The 20,036-nt window shown below is 46.0% G+C and overlaps 1 long non-coding RNA gene and 1 pseudogene across 1 annotated transcript in view; one reads left to right on the plus strand and one right to left on the minus strand.

The window, feature by feature from the left end:
- Positions 1-981: 981 nt before the first annotated feature.
- LOC101038872 (synaptobrevin homolog YKT6 pseudogene) lies at positions 982-1,576 on the plus strand (annotated as a pseudogene).
- Positions 1,577-12,636: 11,060 nt separating this feature from the next.
- The window catches only part of LOC141584121 (uncharacterized), a 40,364-nt gene continuing 32,964 nt past the window's right edge, over positions 12,637-20,036 (minus strand). The window contains exon 3 of the long non-coding RNA XR_012517071.1: positions 12,637-13,022. This is a non-coding gene — a long non-coding RNA (uncharacterized LOC141584121). The remainder of the gene's footprint in view (positions 13,023-20,036) is intronic.

The following is a 20,036-nucleotide window of genomic DNA, read 5'->3' on the forward strand; positions in this document are numbered from 1 at the left end:
CAATTGTGCAAAGACATTCTTTTGAAAGGTGTTACCCGATATTTGTTTGATTTTTTGTTTTTTAAGCGGAGCCTTGCTCTGTCACCCAGGCTGGAGTGCAGTGGCATGATCACAGCTCACTGCAGCCTCGACCTCATGGGCTCAAGCGATCTTCCCACCTCAGGTGCATGCCACCATGCCCAGCTACTTGTTTTTTCTTTTTTGTAGAGAACAGATCTCATTGTATTGCCAAGACTAGTCTCAAATTCATGGGTCCAAGCAGTCTTGCCCGTTCAGCCTCCCAAAGTTCCGGGATTACAGGCGTAAGCCACCAAGCCCAGCCCAATTTCTGTCTTTCAATCCAAATACAGAATATGTCATCAAACTTCATTGACTGCTTCATGCACACATGGTGCTTCTCACCCAAATGTCCCAGAGCTGGCGCACAGAACGCTGTCTCTCTACCAGCCAGCACAGTGCCTGTCACCAAGGAGGAACTCAATAACCGGTGATTGAACGAGTGATTGAAAAACTTCACTGGATGGATGGATGCACGGTGTCTGGTGCTAGGATCAGGAGGTGGGGTAACTTGGGAAGGCAGCGTAGCCCACTGGGATCCAGGAAGACAGGACAGCTGGAATCAAATGAAAGGCACCGAGAGAGGTTTCGGTTGAGGGACCGAAACGCAGGTCCTCTGTCATACCTGCCTGGCCAGGGCCACTCTAAAGCTCTTAGTTTCTTACACAATGGCCTGTTACCTGCTGGTCTGAGCTACATCCCCTCCAGGAGGCAGGCATCTTCGTGTGTTGTGAGTAGCTTCCATGCCTTGTGTATACACCTACTATTCATATCAGTGTGGGTAGATCCCAAGCCAGGAGGAGGAAGCCAGCGGTGACCTCGTCAGCAGCCAGGGGCTGAGAGGCCGGTAGGCAGCGGCGGTCCCAAGAGGCGGCACTGCTCCCTGAAAGCGGTTGCGCAGCTGGACAGGTGGGGCTCAGAGCCATGAAGCCGGACAGGCTCAGTGTCCTCTACAAAGGCGAGCCCAAGGCAGTGCCGCCCAAAGCCGCCTACGGTAACATGGCTTCCTTTGGCTTCTTCCAGAGATCCAGTGTTCAGGAATTCATGACCTTCACGAGTCAACTGCGGAGCGCTCATCCAAAGGCACTAGAGCGTCAGTCAAAGAACAAGGCTACCTGTGCCGTGTCCGTGTCTGGAATGACGGTCTTGCAGGTGTAGCCATTGCTGACAGTGAACGCCCATCCCGAGTGGCCTGTACCTTGCTGGAGTACTTACTAGACGAATTCTCCAAGCAAGGCAACAGGATAGACTGGCCAGGAGGATCCCCTGCTAAATCCATTCTGCAGCCCTGGATGGGCATCTCAGTAGATACCAGAACCCACGGGAAGCTGACCCCATGACTCACATGCAGGCCAAACTAGATGAGACCCAAATCATTCTGCACAACACCTCGGAGTCTTTGTTTGATCAAGGTGAGAAGCTAGGTGGGTTGGTGTCCAAATCCGAGGTGCTGGGAACACAGTCTAAAGCCTTCCCTAAAACTGCCCAGAAACACAACTCATGCTATGCAATCACATGATGCAGCCCACCAGAGGCCCAGCGCTGGAAAGACAGACACCATCATTCACATCAGAGCTGCAGCCCCCAGAGAAGAAGAGACAGCCCTAGGCAAGGACCCAGAGCGGGCCATTTTTATTTCGAAGTTCCCAGGAGAAACAGGGATGGTGGAAGGATGGGAACGTTCAAATTAATGTGTGTGGTGGTGATTCTTAGAAAGAATTTGAGGTCCTCAAAGGTGTATTTTTGGGCAAATGAAACCATAAACTCCAACAGGCTTCTGAAAAAAAAGAAAAAAGAAAAGAATATCAATGTGTTTCTAGAACAGCACCTGACATGTAGCAGATACCTCTTGCGGTTATTGAAGAAATGAACATACTCAAAATGAGAAGGTTCACTCTGCGTCTGAGGGGAGAATATTGCTTTTCGGCCAACACAGTATTTGTTGTGGTGCAAAGTGGCTGCACATTGGGAAACACGGGCTTCCATGTGACTCGTGTGCACTGATGGCTGCACACTGGCTCTCCGGGGGAAGCGTTGGTGATCAGAGTCAGCTGCCTGGGTGGCTAGCCTGCTTCGCTGCTCATGAGTTGTGGGCCAGTTGTAACCACCCAAGGGATTCACCTTGCCCGCTGCCTAGACAGAGCCAATTCATTAAGACAGGGGAATTGCAACAAAGAGTAATTCATGCAGAGCCGCCTGTGTGGGAGACCGGAGTTTTACTATTACTCAAATCAGTCTCCCCGAGCATTCTGGAAGCAGAGAATCTAAGGATGACTTGGTGGATGGGGGAAAGCCAGTGAGCCGGGGGTGCTGATTGGTCCAGGATGAAATCACAGGGAGTCAAAGCTGTCTTTCTGCTCTGAGTCAGTTCCTTGGTGGGAGCCACGAGATCAGATGAGCCAGTTAATCCTTCTGAATGGTGCCAGCTGATCCATCAAGTGCAGGGTGTGCAAAATATCTCCAGCCCTGCTCTTAGGAGCAGTTTACGGAGAGTCAGAATCCTGTAGCCTCCAGCTGCATGACTCCTAAACCATCATTTCTAATCTTGTGGCTAATGTGAGTCCTGCAAAGGCAATCTAGTTCCCAGGCAAGAAGGAGGGCTGCTTTGGGAAAGGCCTGTTGTCATCTTTGTTTTAAGCTATAAACTATAAAGTAAGTTTCTCCCAAAGTTAGTTCCATCTATGCCCAGGAATGAACAAGGACAGCTTGGTGGTTAGAAGCAAGATGGAGTCGGTTAAGTTAGATCTCTTTCACTGTCTCAGTCATAATTTTGCAAAGGCGGTTTCACCGTTGCCTGGCCTCTAGGTCCCTGTGTCCCCACAGTGGTGTAGGCTTTAGTGACAGCACCTTCCTCTCAGGGCTTTCATGAGAAGTAAATAAACTAATAGGCATAAAACACTTGGAAAAGAGCCTATTCTAACTAGTAGGTATATGGAAGTGGTGGTTATTAGAGCTGGTCTGGATCTCTTGCACCTGCTGAAATTGTATGCAATTCCTAGGTGGAAAGAGATGAGTGTTGGATTCTTTTACCAACATGGAAGCAGACAGGTTATTTAGTGCCCTGAACAGTCACCCAAATGGCTTCACATCCCGCTAACCCCAAAGGGTCGGGACGAAGGCAGCTCTATAACTGGCAAAAAATGTTTGCAGTCACTGCCCCTTCCTCAGAAAGCCAGCACTGCAGAGAGAACTCAAAGGCGCAGACTGAGTCATGATTCCAGCACCGTCTGAGTTAAAGCTAAAATATAGCCAAGGATTCTCCAAAAGAATCCTCGCTGAAGACGGAAATTGGGGTCACATATTTCATCTTCATGAAGTAAGAAGTTTTTCCTGGGGCTTTGGGAAGCTGAGGCAGGAGGATCACTTGAGTCCAAGAGTTCAAGACCAGCCTGGCAACATCAAAAAATACAAAAAATAAAAATAAAAAAATAACAGGGAGTAGTGTCATGTGCCTGCAGTCCCAGCTACTCAGGAGGCTGAGATGGGAGGATCACTTGCTTCCCGGAGGTCACAGCTGCAGTGAGCTGCACGATTGCACCACTGCACTGTAGGCTGGATGACGGAGTGAGACCATGTCTCAAAAAAAAAAAAAAAAGAAAAGAAAAGAAAAGAAAAAAATTAACTTCAAACATGTTCACCCAAGCATAAATCTGGAAACTAAATAATTTCTTTATTTAACCAAATTTTGACAGACCCATGTAATGATGATATAGATTGATATATACTGGAAAGAAAATGTCTTCACTATATGACAAATTTTTTTAAAGTAGTGAAAATGTGTGTTTTACATAATAACAGTTTTTAAAAATAAAATAAGTTCAAGCATGATGGCTCACCTGAGATCAGGAGTTCAAGACCAGCCTGGCCAACATGGTGAAACCTTGTCTCTACAAAAAATATGAAAGTTAGCTGGGCGTGGTGGTGGGCGCCTGTAGTCCCAGCTACTCTGAAGGATGAGGCAGGAGAATCGGTTGAACCCAGGAGGCAGAGGGAGGTGGCAGTGAACCAAGATTGCACCACTGCTCTCCAGAGCAAGATTTCATCTCAAAAAAAAAAAAAAAAAACAAAGAAAAGAAATAAAATTCTGTCTCTACACATACCTGTGCACATGCACACACACACACCCCTCAGTAATTTAAATAGTAATTATATGCATACAGTTTTTGATTGATCTTAATGACTTATTGCCTCTGTGAATTTTTAAATTTTTCTACAATGAATATGTAACACTTTTAAAGAAAGAACTGTCAACACACACACACACACACACCCCCTGAAAAAAAACAGAGCAGAAGGAATTAGTTTCTAGTAGAGGAATTTTGAAGCAGAAATCCTTGCTTCTTGGGGGCGGGGGTGTATCACTGACCCCTCCATCATGTTGCCCCTCCCCCCATTCCCACTCAGATGCTTTCTCAGAAACCCTCGTGTCACCTTGGTGAGACGTGGCTGCCCTGTCCTGTCCTGGAGTCGTGGTGTCCTCCCCCTCTGAGCCACATGGGAGTTGGCGTGTTACATCATCATCTGTTTTTGGCAGCCAGCCCAGTGCTCAGATAGCTAAGAGATGACACCCTAGAACAAATAAACAGAAAAGAGAAAGAAGCAATTCACTTGGATGGCATCCAATGCAGACATGAAGAAAGAGGCCACTCCACCCTAAAGAACAAGAGACAGCGCCGGGCAGAACGGGCTCTGCTGGGTACACGATGCCAATATTGACCTGTCACAAGCAGCATCAAAGAAAGTTGCCGGGCGCGGTGGCTCAAGCCTGTAATCCCAGCACTTTGGGAGGCCGAGGCGGGTGGATCACAAGGTCAAGAGATCGAGACCATCCTGGTCAACATGGTGAAACCCCGTCTCTACTAAAAATACAAAAAATTAGCTGGGCATGGTGGCACGTGCCTGTAATCCCAGCTCCTCAGGAGGCTGAGGCAGGAGAATTGCCTGAACCCAGGAGGCGGAGGTTGTGGTGAGCCGAGATCGCGCCATTGCACTCCAGCCTGGGTAACAAGAGCGAAACTCCATCTCAAAAAAAAAAAAAAAAAAGAAAAGAAAGTTGGTCTGAGGGCATGGGCCAGCTTTAATAGCTCACCATTCCATCTTGGAGATGGGTTTCCCACTCTAGTGGAATGTTCCATTAGACTTGCTGACAATATTTTATGTCAAATAAGGTTCACATCTAACTGCAAGTCAAGACTGTAGTGGTATGATCAAGAAAGGAAGTGCAGGCTGGGCCCGGTGGTTCACATCTGTAATCCCAGCACTTGGGGAGGCAGAGGCAGGCGGATCACCTGAGGTCAGGAGTTCGAGACCATCTTTACTAAAAATACAAAATAATCTGGGCATGGTGGCACATACCTATAATCCCAGCTACTCAGGAGACTGAGGCAGGAGAATCGCTTGAACCTGGGAGGTGGAGGTTGCAGTGAGCCGAGATCACGCCACTGCGCTCCAGCCTGGGCAACAAGAGTGAGACTTGGTCTCAAGAAAAAAAGAAAGAAAGAAAGAAAGTGCAGGCCCGGGACAGTCGCTCACAGCTGTAATCCCAGCACTTTGGGAGGCCAAGGCAGGCGGATCACTTGAGGCCAGGAGTTTGAGACCAGCCTGGCCAACATAATGAAACCCCATCTCTACTAAAACACAAAAATTAGCCAGGCCATAATGGCACATGCCTGTAATCCCAGCTACTCAGAAAGTTGAGACATGAGAATTACTTGTACCCAGGAAGTGGAGGTTGCAATGAGCCGAGATCACGCCACTGCACTCCAGCCTGGGCAACACAGCAAGATACTGAAAAAAGAAAAGAAAAGAAAAAGAGGGTGGGAAGGGAGGGGAAGGGAGGAGAGGGGCGGGGAGGGGATGTGCAGGTGTACACAGTTTAACGTGGCATTAACATCTTGGCATACTTGGTTACTGAAACACGCCGGTAAGCAGAAGGACGCTGACATAAGCACTGAAGCTCAGCATTCAAGGGAAGTAGGGAATTCCAGGGTCTGAGAAGAGTAAAACCAACCAGAAAGAGGCAACGCCCTCGAATTCTCTTCCAACAGACCTTTCCAGGGTCCTTCATTTAAGCAGCTGGAATATCATTCAACAACCATCCTGTCAGCCTTTGGAAACGGGAGACTTGCATTTCATTTCAGGGACTGAACACTGGGTTCCGGACTACATTTATTCTCCATATAAACAGCCTGTTTTGAGAATCCTGTATTTACTGTACAATAAATCAGGTCACATTAAATTCATTTCCGTCATGAAAGGCTTTAAGTATTCAGAGAAGGTTAAGAAGAATAAAAAGCTTATAACAAAACAAGCTCTGTTTTCAAAGTGCTAGATGATGAAAAATGTGGTGTGAAAAATCACTAAATTCCATTTTAAACATCCGAAGTTCCTAAGGAGAGACTGAGTCAAGGGAAAGGAAGTATTAAAGTCAATGACAGAGTCATGAAAACTTCTTGGCTCCAAAACTAGTACGTCAGCAACATGTTTGTACCAGGAAACCAGGTACCTGCACAATTTCCTAAATGCTGCCTCAGTTGGAGAAAGTGATATGGAACCTAAATACCTAGGATGTCTAATAACTACAGGTATTTTTAAAAGAGGAGGAAATCTTGGCTTAGTAAAACCCTGATTCTCAGGCGTCCACATCTCCAGAACTCAGGCTTTCAAACTGGGTCCCAGTCAAGAGATACTAAGCACACACACACACACACACACACACACACACACACACACACATACACACACACACACACAGACATACAAAGATACCCTAGATATTTTTGCATCTCTTTCTTTTTTCTTGAGACAGAGTCTTACTCTGTCACCCAGGCTGGAGTGCAGTGGCACGATCTCAGCTCACTGCAACCTCTGCCTCCCGGATTCAAGCAATTCTCCTGCCTCAGCCTCTCAAGTGGCTGGGATACAGGCACGCACCACCACACCTGGCTAATTTTTGTGTTTTAGTAAAGTAAACATCTTTAGTCGAGATGGGGTTTCACCATGTGGGCCAAGCTGGTCTTGAACTCCTGACCTTGTGATCTGCCCACCTTAGCCTCCCAACGTGCTGGGATTACTGGCATGAACCACCGCACCCGGCCTGCCTCTCTTTATTTTCTAAATCAATTAAATGTGGTTTGGCCTTCAGCCCCGGGCCTGGCAGATAATCTGGTCTGAGCCGTGTTTTGGGAATTCCACTCTCCACCCACCCTTGGGCTCATGTAGGAACTCCCGGGCCTGTGCAGTCCACAGAAGTCCAACTGGAGGAAGGGCCTATGGATCCAGGGTTGCTGGCGTGACCCACGTGGCCTCACAAAGGTGGGTGGCACCCCTTCTTCCTGGCTGAGCCTCAACATGAAGATCCAAGCTAAGAAGCCCAGGCTTTCAGGAGATGCTGGCAGCTCTCCAGGGGCAACTCAGGTGCCCATTCAAGACGTTGCAGGCATACAGGACACCGTCCCACCCCCCACCCCAAGGAAATCCCCCAAAGGCCTAAACCCAAGCCGTCCACCTTGACTCCTGGCTGCACTCTCCCGTCTTCCTGTCCAAAAACAGCCTCCTTTCTACCCATGGGCGGCGGAGGGGTGCGTGGGAATCGTTTCACCTACTAACTTCCCTCCCTCAACAAGAAGAATAACCAAATTCTAGCCCAGATATTACGAACCAGATGCCTGAGGGCCAAATTCTGAGTTGTTTTGGCCATATTCTAGTTTTACTGCTTGCCAACACTTTACAACACCTAGAATTTTCACATAAAAACCCCACTTCCTATCTTCAGGTGCTCTGGCAACACCAGGCCCACAGTCCCAGAAGCTGGGACAGGTTGGAGCCGACAAACAGCGTTGCATGGGGCCTGAGTTCTCCGCTTTGCCACAGTCTCCACTCCTCCCTATTGCCGCACCAAGAACGCTTCACAAGTTTACCTAACCTACCTGACCCCTGTGAGATGTGAACTTTGCTGTCCTCCCTCAAGGTCTCAGAGGTTTGGCGGCCTTTCTGGGATTCGGAAAAGAGTGATTACCATTTCTTTCTTTCAGATTTCTAAAGTACAAGGCAAATCAGACATGTCTGTAGCTTCTCCTGTCACTATATCCACATGGAGCCCCTCACTGGGAAAGCAGGGAAGCTGGACACAGGCGCCAGTTTCCCATCTCACATGGCCCACAGCATTGGCCACCCACGTGTTAAGGAAAAGATTATTCTCACCCTTGTTTTTTTTTGTTTATTTGGGTTTTTTGATACGGAGTCTCCCTCTGTCCCTCAAGCTGGAGTGCAGTGGCGCAATCTTGGCTCACTGCAACCTCCGTCTCCCAGGTTCAAGTGATTCCCCTGCCTTCACCTCCTGAGTAGCTGGGATGACAGGTACCCACCACCACACCCAGCTAATTTTGTATTTTTAGTAGAGACGGGGTTTCACCATGTTGGCTAGGCTGCTCTCTAACTCCTGACTTCAGGAGATTCGCCCGCCTCAGCCTCCCAAAGCACTGGGATTACAGGTGTGAGCCACCGCGCCTGGCCCTCACCCTTGTTCAAAGACAGAATTTACTGGTAACTGTCATGATAGGGACAGGGACTACCACTGTGGGGTTTTGCAGCAGGACAGAGAGACAGGAGAAAGGGGGCGTTGTTAGCCATGGAGCAGGGTGGGTGGCTCAGTGGATGGAAAATTATTAAGATGAAACTTTGCGTCATGGGGATTCTGGCTACACTGAACTAACAGGTTCTTTGAAGGCAGGCCCAGGCTACGGTGGGGGGCGGGGATTCGGTCAGACACGGAGAGTGATCCGCTATCGAGGGTGGCGCGTTCTAGCTAAACTGACTTAGCAAGATTCTTGCTAAAATTGGGCTTTTGAGGATATGTCCAAGGATGGAGCCTCATTGAGAAACAGCTCAGAAGAGGCTGGACTAGAGTTTGGTCCAGGAGAGAATCTTTGTCACACACCTCCTCTCCTCACAGACAGACCTCTCTCCGAAACGCTAGAAGGACTGCGCCTGGCTGGCAATGGCTATTCGGTGCCTGCCTCTTTTCCTGCAATTCAAGGAGACGGAAGGGAAGAGAGGAGAAAGCCAGGAGCCGGCAGCTCCCTAGAGCACGGGGAAGGGCCTGTGAACCGCAACCCCGGGTGGCCAGTAAGTCCCAACAGCAGAAAGAAGGGCGCTGGCCCCAAGGGGACAGGGGACATGGAGTTTGACACTCAGGAGGAAGCAGCAGGTTCTGCCCTCTGCACAGTGGCTGTCACTGAGGGCATGTTGCTTGCACCGGGCAGGGGCCAGTTGGAGGCGTGGCAGTCACAGTACGAGGTGGCACAACAATGGTGAGCCTCAGCTTCAGGCCTGCGTCCCATACCGAGTATGTTGATATCTACATCCCAACAGTTGCAGGTGGGGCGTTGTATCTCACATCGGAGAAAAATATTAGAGGCCGGATGCAGTGGCTCACACCGGGAATTCCAACACTTTGGGAGGCCGAGGCAGGCAGATTGCTTGAGCTCAGGAGTTCAAGACCAGCCTGGGCAACATGCGAAAACTCTGTCTCTACAAAAATACAAAAATTAGCTGGGTGTGGTGGTATGTGCCTGTAGTCTCAGCTACTTGGGAGGTTGAGGTAGGTGGATTGCTTGAGCCTGGGAGGCAGAGGTTGTAGTGAGCCAAGATTGCACCATTGTACTCCATCCTGGGCGACAAAGTAAGACCTTGTCTTAAAAAAAAAAAAAAAAAAAAAAAAAGGGCAATGCACAGGCCGGGTTGGCAGGCTCACGCCTGGAATCCCAGCACTTTGGGAGGCCGAGGTGGATGAATCACCTGAGGTCAGGAGTTAAGGAACAGCCAGGAGGTGGAGGGTGCAGTGAGCCAAGATCATGCCGCTGCATTCAGCCTGGGTGACAGCAAGACTCCATCTCAAAAAAAAAGTAATGTTTTTTTTGTTGTTGTTGGGTAACTTCACAGCCCTGAAAGACACTAGTAAGTTTTCCAGTGTATCTGAATTTCAAAGAAGGCTTGAGATAGTAACAGACCTTCTTCCTGGGCCCCCAGCTACCTTACACTCCCCAGCCAGTGGCTCTCTCCCATTCACTGTGCTCTCCTTTGCATAGTGAATACAGTGCACAGCCACGATCAGCACCATTTCTTCCACTAAACAGTATGGAATCTATGACAGGTGTTATTGCTCACGGAGCACAGTGCAGTATTCATGGAGATACCCGGCACGCTGGGGTGCAGACTGAGGAGTAGGGGCTAGGCTGGAGGGCAACCTTTCAAAGACTGCAGGTTGTTAAGGCCTCGGTTTCTAGTGATCGGACAGTGGGCAGACTGAGAAAGGAGCAACAGTCACGTTAACCAGCATTTAGTAAGTCGTTTTTCCATAAGCGACTCCATGGAAGTCACTTTCTAAGTGTTGTCTCATTGCATCTTTCCCCAGATGAGGTCGGTACTATATTATCCCCATTTCGCAGGGAAGGAAACTAAGGTTGAAGCAAGTTACATGACCTGCCCAGGCCTCAATGGTAACAAATGGCAGAGCTGGGGTTTCAACTCAAGTCCCAGGACTCTGGGAACAGCCAAACATAAGGAAAGGGCAAAGGAGACAGGGAAATGAGAAACTCCCAAAGTGGGTGACTTCAGAGGACTTTAGTGAGGGACTTTCAAGGGGCTGAGCTCTGGGTAGAGGAGGAAGGAGATTAAGGCTCGGGAGGGGCCCCAGGATGGCAGCAGATGGGGAGACATTTCCAGGGGGCTGTGAAGGCTGAAAGCAAACGTGGGCTGATGGGAGTGAATGGGAGATGAGGAAGTGTAGACACGGAGAACACGGACGCCTTTACCAAGAAGCCGTGCTGTGGAATAAAGATCAACAGTTACAAACCCCTTTGACGTGTCATTTCACTGTTAGGCAAACTGGAAGAGAGCCAAAAGCCACCAGGAGCCCAGTCCAAAGGTCACCTGCCCACCACACACAGCAGGCTTCTTGTGGCATGGACCGCTCACCCCAAATCAGCCTCTTCCCTGGAGCAAACGCCTACCCCATTGGTGTATTTGTAACCCCTTTCCTGCCTGCCAAGGTGCTGGAGGTAATTGTGCAGGTATGAGCTGGTCAGACGCTGTGCAGCGGCCTCCAGGTGGACACAGAATGTCCTGAGCACACCACGGGGGGGGCTGCGATCTGCCAGAACTGCAGACGCCAGTGCCCCACATTACTTCTTCTAAGACTGCCATGTGCCCACTGAAACATTCTCCGTAAATGCCCATATGAGCAATGCGTTTTGCCTTGGAAGCATCTTTAACACAGTCCAGTTTCTGAGGGATCAGGGAGAGCTGGTTTGTTTTTAGGAGGCAGCCATTCTTGACAAAATGCACACAAAGATTGGCAGCTATCTACCTTCCAGGGCCCCCATGAGGGGCTAACTCCTCTCCTTCCGACTCCCCTACTTCCACAGCAAATTGGAGTTTCGGGGCAAAATCAGGGAAAAGAGAAAGGATTTCTTCTCTCCCCGCCCCCCACTATCAGGCTACCAGAATTTTTAAGGGTAGAGATACGCTCAGATTTTCCCTGATGGGTTAAATATACTAAAAATACTCCATAATCATCCAGCAGGATCATGCTAAACGACTGGAGAAAAGCCTTTCTTTCTGCAATCCTCATAGCCCTCTCCTCTTCAAAGAAATCCACAGAGCCGGAAAAATATAGGAGACAAAAGAGGTAAAGACAAATCTAGGGCGAAAAGAAAGTGGAAACTTCCCAGCAGTGTTCGTGAATGCTAAGCTGAGCCCTGATTAATCAAACACTTTAGGAATAAAGTCAATCTTTTCTTTTTCATTAAAAAAAAAATGCCTATAGTCTCACATTTTATAGAACAGGGTTGAAAGATAATTGAAAATATAATGCAAACATATTTTACACCTAACTGGACAGAACAAACATTTAAAGAAGGGAAATTGGCCTCCCCTGTGCTTTTCTTCAAAGATTTGCTGGTGTCGGCTTAGAAGAGAGTTAGAGAACGGATTACATGCAAAGGAGGGGAGGGCTTCTCTCATCAGCCGCCTGTGAGAATTGGGAGTTTCGGGCTCAGGCCAGAGAGACGACCGCCCCTGCCCGGAACCTCCACCTCTTGGCCTTGGGTTTTCCACCTGCACAGCCTCTTCCCACATCAAAATGCTCTTAGGAAGGTCAATCCTGGTGCTGGTGGTCACATATTCCCGGACGTTCTTGGGTTCAGTTGCTGCTCTGTCTTTTTAGATGCTAATTTTATGCTTCACTCAAAGGTTTTCCAGAGAAAGAGGCTTTTAAGTAATGAAAGAATGAATGGGGTTTAAAGCCCTGGCAAGCTGATATGGATCGGTCTCTGGAAAGGTACAAAGCACGCTGCAGAACGGGTTTGGCTTGGAACTGAAACCTCACATAGGAGAAAATGTGTGCAACAGAGGAGGGGTCACTGCCACAGGGAGCTTAGCAAGGGGCCCATTTCCCAGTACAGTTTATTTATCTCGAAAGATTACTTCCCTGTCCAGGTATTATTGTCACAGGAGACTGGGAAGAATCACCAGATGGAAATGCCTGCATTTAAATATTTAAGGCTCCTTGCAAAGCAATATAAGTTTTCTATGATTGAATTTAATATATTAAGTTTCATTGTAGAACTATTTTTAACCAGCCTTGCCTGAGACTCAGAATTTTGGTTGACTTTTATACTCAAATTTGCCACGGAATTTTCTTTCCATTTGTAAGATTTAAGTGTTTAACAAGTACTTGCTGGTAAAAGGGCTAACAAAAGCACTGATGAGTCACACCAGATCTGTTTACACACTAAAAGGCTGACACGGCCAAAGCGCAAAGGAGGGAAACTTCTCTGGGGAAAAGACAGAGGCTGGATGTGCCGCCCCTCGGACGAGCAGGTGGATGGCACCTTTGCTGTGTCCCAGCCACCACGGAAGCCCAGACACCCGCTTCAAGTGGCTTCCTGTCTTCACTTCTTCCCCTTTAAAAAAAAATTCAAATATACACAAAGGCATAAAAAGTAACATAATCATCACGTTTAATTTCCCCACCACCCAGCTTAAGAAATAAAGCATGATAAAAACAGTTCCCAGCACAACCTAACCGTAACGTCATTCTCTTCCCTCCCTTCAAGTAACAATTCCTTCCCTGAACTGATATTCTCATTTCCATGGGCTTTTTTTTTTTTAGACAGAGTTTCGCTGTTTGCCCAGGCTGGAGTGCAGTGGCGCAATCTCAGCTCACAGCAACCTCCACCCCCACCCTCCCACCCTCCTAACTCCCAACCCTTGGGTTCAAATGATTCTCTTGCCTCAGGCTCCCAAGCAGCTGGGATTATAGGCGACTACCACCACGCCTGACTAATTTTTGTATTTTCAGTAGAGATGGGGTTTCACCATGCTGGCCATGCTGGTCTCCAACTCCTGACCTCAGGTGATCCACCCGCCTCAGCCTACCAAAGTGCTGGGATTACAGGTGTGAGCCCCCGCACCTGGCCCATGAACTTCTTTTATAGCATATGTAAACATTGCTAAACACTGTGTAGGTATTCTGCACATTTTAAAGCTTTATACGAATGCAGGGCTGCCCAAAGGTGTTTGGAGTCCTAAGCAAATATTTTTTGCGGGGGGTGCGGGGCGTGCGGGGGCTGTCTGTATAAACAATCTGAGTTGCCCAAAGCAGCATATTAGCACCACTCTGGGAGCCCAACCTTGTGCTATGCCACCTGCCAAAAGGAACACCAGACAACTGCGCCAGCCAACAGGAGCAATCTGCTCACAGTCCTTCCTGAAACCAAGACTTGGCACACAAAAGCACAGCCCAGGGCTGTTCAGAACATCTGGTCAATCTCAGGCGCTGTGCAAAGGGTGGAGAGGAAGTCTAGTCATCTGGGTCTCTGTCCAAGCGCTGCCCTAACTCCTGAGATGTGGGACCCAGGACAGGGGCCCCATTTGCACCAGTCTAAGACCAGTACCAGCATACTGTATTTGTACTTCTGAAGTTCACATTTACCATTCAACATTATGTGAATTATCCACGTTGACAACCATAGCTCTAACTCATTCACTTTCATTGCTATTTAGCATTCCATTATATAGACAATAATTTGTTTATTCATTCTCCTGAAAATGGACATTTTGTTTGTTTCCAATTTCCTACTATAAAAGAATTGGCCAGGCGTGGTGGCTTACGCCTGTAATCCCAACACTTTGGGAGGCTGAGGCAGGTGGATCACAACGTCAGGAGTTTGAGACCAGCCTGGCCAACATGGTGAAACCCCGTCTCTACTAAAAATACAAAAATTAGCCGAGTGTGGTGGCAGGCGCCTGTAATCCCAGCTACTCAGGAGGCTGAGGCAGCAGGAGAATCGCATAAACCCGAGAGGCAGAGTTTGCAGTGAGCTGAGATCAATCAGGCCACTGCACTCCAGCCTAGGAGACAGGGAGACTCCATTTCAAAAAAAAAAAAAAAAGAATTCAAATGGGATAATACCAGACCTTCATTGTCCCACACCAAGAAAATCAAGGACCCAGACGCACAAGGAGTGAAGTTAAGAGTGGCAGTTGAATAGGCGAAAGAAAGAGAAATGCTCTGTCCTGTAGAGAGAGAGGGTCCTGAGCAGGTCCTCAGGTCTACAGTGAAGTGCTGGAGATTTTATAGAGGAGCTTGAGGAGGCGGTGTCTGATTTACCTAGGGCACGACAGATTGGTCAAACCAGTTGTTCATTTGCATACTGCACAAAAAACTTATGGTTATGATTGGGTGTGTCCATTTGCATAGCATGCAAAGCAGCTGGCTGCCCCACCCTTTTACTATTGCAGATGGGTTCTCTACCTGGCCAATGCCATGTTGCCTGCTTTTTGCTGCTCACGTGGTGACAAAGAAAAGGGAAGATGAAGCCTCCATGTTGAACATGCCTGGTCCCCAGGTAGCCTTTTCCTATTGGCACAGCTGCCAGCACTCACCCATGCAAGCTGGAGCTTGCTTATCTATGTTTGCAGCTTGATTTTACAGACTTTCTTTGTTAGAAAAGAAATGATTTGGGGGTTGCTTTTTGTATAAAAAGGCAGCGTTGCTAAGGACTCCTTTTCCCTCACTATCTGCCTAAATAATTTTTTTTTTTTTTTTGAGGCGGAGTTTCACTCTTGTTACCCAGGCTGCAGTGCAATGGCGCGATCTCGGCTCACTGCAGCCTCCGCCTCCTGGGTTCAGGCAATTCTCCTGCCTCAGCCTCCTGAGTAGCTGCGATTATAGGCACACGCCACCATGCCCACCTAATTTTTTGTATTTTTAGTAGAGACGGGGTTTCACCATGTTGACCAAGTTGGTCTCCATCTATTGACCTAGTGACCCACCCGCCTAGGCCTCCCAAAGTACTGGGATTACAGGCTTGAGTCACCACGCCCGGTCTTAAATAATTTTTTTTGCTCCTGTATCAGAATGATACGTTTGATATTCTTCAACATGTCTCCTGCCATGTGCAAGGGCTTGTCTGCAGTGCATACCTAAAGGGGAATTACTGGATCTTATTACATGTGTATTTTCAACTTTATTGGATATTTTCAACTTACTCTACCAAGTGAGGACCAATTTATATTATCATTACTGTAAATTGCTTCATATCCACATCAATAGTGGGTACTGTCAACCTGAAATAATCGAAAGGGTCAGAATCTAATTTTAAAAGAGTTTATTCAAATGCAAAGTTTGAGAATAGTCCACCAGGAAACCAACTCCAAGGAATGGAGTCGGTGGCTCAAAGCAGGGAAGTTAAGGTTTCATTTATATAGGGAGAGACAGAGGAGTTTTTAGCACAATTGCAACATTTTTCATACCAGGTTGGTACATAGTTACAGCAATTTGATTACAGACAATGTTTCTCCGTGGGAAGGCTACATTTAGCTTTTTTTTTTTTTTTTTTTTTACAAAGGGTATAATAGTGATGGGTTTTCTGTCATCTGTGATCAGCAATGCATGACAATAAAGGAGAAGTTAATCAGTAACAAAGGCCATTAAGTAGGAAGGCAGGAGGTTGTTGTCCCTGATGTCATTTAATTCTCTCTCGTTATTCTACAGAAAAAGAACAATAAGAAAGCAAGTTAAACTATAACCTGAGAAACAGAAGTTGTAATCATATAACTCAGATCACAGTCACATCTCTCTCAAAGCTTAAAGTGTTTTGGGATTTCAATAGCTTTTAAATTTTATTATCACCAGATTTAAAATTTTTGCCAAGCTGAAAGGTGTGAAATGATATTTCACTATGATTTTAATGTCCATTTTCCTAATTACTAGTAACTTTTTCTATGTTGATTTACTATTTTATTTTTCCTTGAGTGAATTACCTGTCTTTTCTATTGGGTTGTTTGTCTTTTTAATAGTAGGTCTCCATACATTTTGGATACTTTATAAAATCTACTACTAATATTTATGAGCAAAATGTTGTATATATCCTGTGTTATAAGAACACATGAGACTGGGTAACTTATAAAGAAAAGAAGCGTGTTTTGGCTCGTGGTTCTCCAGGCTATCCAAGCATGGCACCAACATCTGCTCAGCTTCTGGCAAGGCCTCAGGAAGCTCACAATCATGGCGGAATGCGGAGGAGGAGCAGGTGATATCACATGGCAAGAGCAAGAGCAAGAAAAATGGTGGGGGTGGGTTCAACACTCTTAAACAACCAGATCTCACATGAACTCAGAGCGAGAACTCACTTATCACCAAGGGGATGATGCTAAGCCATTCATGAGGGATCCACCCCCATGATCCCATCACCTCCCACCAAGCCCCAGCTCCAACATGGGAAGCACATTTCAACCTGAGATTTGGTGGGAAAAAGACATTCAAACCATATGATACCTTCTCAGAGTTAACAGCTTATTTTTTTACTCTTTGTGTCTTTTAAGCATAGTTTTAAAACTTAATATCAGTGAGGTTATCAATCTAATTGTTATTTACACTTTTTGTGACTTATAAGAAATCTTTCCTTACACCTAAGATCATAAGGATTTTCTTCTAAAAGTTGGAAACTTTTGTCCTTCCTGTTTAGATCTTCAGCCAATTCTGGAATTGTTGTTTATAATGTGAACATTGAACCTTATTTTTTTCCATATGAATAACCAATTGTCTGGACACCATTCTTTCCCCACTGATCCTCCATGATCCTCTGATGTTTGTCAGTTTCTATATAGGCATGGGCATTTTTCTGTGCTTTCTAGTCTAAACCATTTCTCTATTTTTCTGTGCCTTCGTCAATACCACTCTGAATTATCAGACCTTTATAATAAGCACTTACACCTGGTAGAGTAAACCCAAATGTCATGCTTCTTCAAAACTAGTTATTCTTGTCTATGTTTTTCTACTGAAATGTAAAACTAGCTTGTCAAGGTCCAAGAAAATACTGTTTGAATTTAGATTAGAATTGCAAATCAATTGCAATTGAATTCACAGATTGATTTAGAGAACTGACATCTTTAGAAAATTGTGTCTTCCTCTGACATCTTTAGAAAATTGTGGCCGGGCGCGGTGGCTCAAGCCTGTAATCCCAGCACTTTGGGAGGCCGAGGCGGGTGGATCACAAGGTCAAGAGATCGAGACCATCCTGGTCAACATGGTGAAACCCCGTCTCTACTAAAAATACAAAAAATCAGCTGGGCATGGTGGCGCATGCCTGTAATCCCAGCTACTCAGGAGGCTGAGGCAGGAGAATTGCCTGAACCCAGGAGGCGGAGGTTGCGGTGAGCCGAGATCGCGCCATTGCACTCCAGCCTGGGTAACAAGAGCGAAACTCCGTCTCAAAAAAAAAGAAAAGAAAAGAAAAGAAAATTGTGTCTTCCTATCTACTTGCTTGGTTTATATTTTTCATCCTTTCGACATTTTGTCTCTTATAAATAGCATGTAGGTAGACTTGTCAGAAAGTCAGTTTGAAAATCTCTTTGTCTCAGTGTTTTGCAGATGCTGCTCTTCCACTGACTTTTTGCTTCCATTGTTAATGCTGAGAAATCTGCTGTTGATCTTACTGTTGTGCCTTCATTACTCATTTGTCTTTTCCTTGTGGCTGCCCATAGTTCTCTTTTTCTTCAGTGACCTCAGTATCAATATGATGTGTTAAGATGTTCATTTGTTTGACTTGATCACCTTGGGATTCACTATTATTTCTGAATCTAAGGATATGTAACTTTCAGTGATTCTAAAAAAACTCAGACATTATCTTGTTGAAAATCACCTTTTACCTGTTCTTTCTATTATCGCCTTATGAATTTGTGTGTGTGTGTGTGTGTGTGTGTGTGTAAGACAGAATCTCGCTCTGCTGCCAGGCTGGAGTGCAGTGGCACGATCTCTGCTTACTGCAACCTCCAACTCCCTGGTTCAAGCAATTCTCCTGCCTCTGCCTCTAGAATAGCTGGGATTACAGGTACAGGTCACCACACCCAGCTAATTTTTGTATTTTTGGTAGAGATAGGGTTTCATCATATTGACTAGGATGATCTCAATCTCCCCGCCTTGGCCTTCCAAAGTGCTAGGATTACCAGCATAAGCCACCATGCCCGGCGTGAAATTTTTATTAGAAGCAGATTAGATCTCCTCATTCTATCTTCCATGTCTCTTAACTCCTGACATTTCCCATCATTTTGTCTCTCCATGCTATGTTGCAGAAAATTGTTTTAGTTTTAATCCAGTTCATTCCATATCAATTCTTTCTTTAGCTATGTCAAACCTACTATTCTTTCATTAGTTTGTCAGGGTTTTAAAAAAAATTACGTTTTAAAAATTTTCTTAGAAGTTCTGTTTAGTGCTTTTTAAAATCTGCTTAAAACTGATCTGTGCTATTAGAGATTAGGATAGTACTTAATCTTGGGAGGGATATAGGCAATGGCTGGAAGGAAAGATAGGGTGGGGGATTTGGGGCTGCTAGTAATGTTTTGGGTTTTTTTTTAATGGGTGCTAGTTAGATGTTCCAATTGTGAAAATCCATCAAGCTGTGTGGTTATAATTTTTTATACTTTTTGTGTGTATATGATTATATTATATATCTTGTTCTTTTCTTGTATTTTTAAATGTAACCAAACATTTTAGGCGTGTTTGCTTCATATTGTGTATTTGATACATTCATTATGTTAAGTTCTTAGGAGTTCTTGCTGACTCTTACGGCAGCTTGTTTCTTCATATATATTTTCTAATATGGAGTGAAAGTTTATATTCAGCTAGGGTTTATCTGTGGGAATTCTGTAGGTCTAGGTTGAGGCTATATCCTTCCAGGAATGATCTGCATTGCGTCTGTCAGATGTCCAGAATCGCAACCAACTCAGGATCATAAAATTAACTTCTAAAACCACTCAGTGTAGATTCAAATCCCAAATCCAAAACCCCCTAAGAGTGAGGATGTAGAGTTATAAGTTCTTGGAAGTTGTTTTTTTCTCTACCCAGGGCACAGGCAAGGATAAGTTTTTTTGTTATTTCTCTTCACTAAAAGTCAGATTTTGTTTCTTTTATTTAATCCATTCTTTTCCTGAGGATGTAGCTTTTTGACTGTCTTGGTACTATGTGGAGTTCTCAGTTTCAACTCCCTAATTTGCACCACTCCCACCCCCGCCAAGGCATTGGCTACCAGGCACATATGGTCACTTGGCATCCAGGTCATGAAGACTGGCAAATACCCGGACACAGCAGTAGCTTCTGCATTAGTTCACATCTCCAGTTTCTTTCCATTTGTGACCACTGGGAATTTCCTTGATATTCTTCTGATCTACTAAAAGTATGAAAAAACGTGTTACATTTAAGCTACAATTTTGACGTATTTTACATTTGGTTTATTTTCACTTCTGTTGTTGTCTGTTGTGATGGTAGCAGAGGTTCCATAACAGTTAGTAGATCGATGTATCTTGGGAGCAGGGCACATAGTACTGGTTTTTGCTGTGAAGCTCTAGCAAACCTAGCAAGCAACAGCCCAGTATCTAGAATGAAGCTGCCTGGAGCAGAAGTAGCAGCTTTCCTG

Source organism: Saimiri boliviensis, chromosome 4, assembly GCF_048565385.1.
Source record: "Saimiri boliviensis isolate mSaiBol1 chromosome 4, mSaiBol1.pri, whole genome shotgun sequence".
Lineage (NCBI taxonomy): Eukaryota > Metazoa > Chordata > Mammalia > Primates > Cebidae > Saimiri > Saimiri boliviensis.